We start from the raw sequence: 1,690 nt of genomic DNA, 5'->3' as shown, positions 1-1,690 counted from the left end.
TTCAGATAAAATATTCTAAGTCATCATAATTTGGGAGATTAAGCTTTCACGCGGGTTATAGTTGGATGTGTATACTAACAGGTCTACTGAACAACCCTTCTTGATTTAGTTAGAGAAAATGAATCATAATGAATTTCATAAATGTAATGTATCCACCTATTCATAGTTTATCTCATGTCAAAATCAGTTTTGTTTCATTAAAGAAATCTGATCAAATAATCTAACCAAGGAGAAAGAGCCTAGCTTCAAGTTTACGATGTAAAAGTGAGCAGGAAATTATTAAGTTTCCACTTAATGATTACATTTAGGACTCCTGAAGAGTTTGTTGGTTTTGAGGGAGCACCGCAATGCTGTTTGTTTGTGCCCCAAATTTCATGAGCTGTCCTTGAGCATCAAAATGGTCAGCTGGTCCATTGTATATAGCAATACTGGTTCTCCAACAAACAGCTTCCTTGCTCTCCCAAAGCTCCATTCATCCAGGATGAAGCGGTAATAAGTCCTTCCGGGACGCGTTACATCCGCTCGTGCCATACAAATCCGAATCAGTTTGAAATCTTCATCCCCTACATCCAAATATCCACTTCCATCACAGATATACTGAATTGCATCGTCCAAGTATAGACGTTCTTTATAAAGTATCTTAATCCTTGTCTCAAGATAAAACTTCTGTTTCTCTGCGCAAGTAACGTCTCTAATTCATCTGTTATTTCCCAATAACAGCCTCTAATGTTCCTAGAGGAACATTTTCTTCATACTTTGGTAGTTTATCTCTGCACATGGTTATTATGCCAACCCAGGAATAGCTTTTCTTTTTTCAGTTCTTTCTAATTTTGGATCATTCTCATATTTGTCACATCCAGTTTCCACTAAAAAACACTGAGTCAACGTAGTTCCTCCAAGCTGACTGGGCAACTGGTTTTCATTAATGAGTTTTCTCTACTCTGAAAAATTGGCCACATTCCACGACTGCATGATTCTGTGTAACAGGTGGCCTTTCTCCTAGAGAAACCCCACACGTCCCAGGTGGCATGGCTCCAGCCTCTGTCGTAAGCCCCACTCTTTTACTTTCAACCCGTTTTCTTTGTATTAAAGGTGGTTCTTCTAGGCAGCGTATAGTCGGCTCTTGCTTTCTTATCCAATCTGACAGTGACTGTTTTTAAGCGGACGTTTGTACCATTTACATTTCATGTAGGTATTGGTACAATTGGGTTTAAGTCTATCACCTTGCAATTTGTTTTCTCTATGTTCCCTAGGTTCTTCATTTCCCTTTTCTCCTTTTCTGCTTTCTTTTGGATTAACTGAGCATTTTTTATGATATCGTTTTATTTACTTTGTTGATATATTAGCTATCACTTTTTGTGGTTATTTTTAGTGGTGGTTGCTTTACAGTGTACATATTTTTAAGGTAATACAGTCTTTCTTCTAGCAATATTACACCACTTATATATATTTCCATTTCTTCCTTCCCATTCTTTATGCTACTGTGGCCACACATCTTAGTTCTTCAGATGTTATAAACCCCACAATACATTGCTATTAATTTTGCATTGAAAGTCAATTATCTTTGGGGTGCCTGGGTGGCTCAGGTGGTTAAGTGTCCAACTCTTGATTTCGGCTCAGGTCATGATCTCAGGGTCCTGGGATCCAGCCCCACATTGGGCTCCACACTCAGTGGGGAATCTGCTTGAGT

The 1,690-nt window shown here is 38.6% G+C and overlaps 1 pseudogene; it reads right to left on the bottom strand.

Annotated features, from left to right (window-relative positions):
- Positions 1–304: 304 nt before the first annotated feature.
- On the bottom strand, positions 305–959 carry LOC113922319 (annotated as a pseudogene).
- Between the last annotated feature and the right edge of the window lie 731 nt (positions 960–1,690).

This window comes from Zalophus californianus, chromosome 9 (genome assembly GCF_009762305.2).
Source record: "Zalophus californianus isolate mZalCal1 chromosome 9, mZalCal1.pri.v2, whole genome shotgun sequence".
Classification (NCBI taxonomy): domain Eukaryota; kingdom Metazoa; phylum Chordata; class Mammalia; order Carnivora; family Otariidae; genus Zalophus; species Zalophus californianus.
Note: the sequence above shows the minus strand (reverse complement) of the source record. Positions and strands in the feature narration are given on the sequence as shown.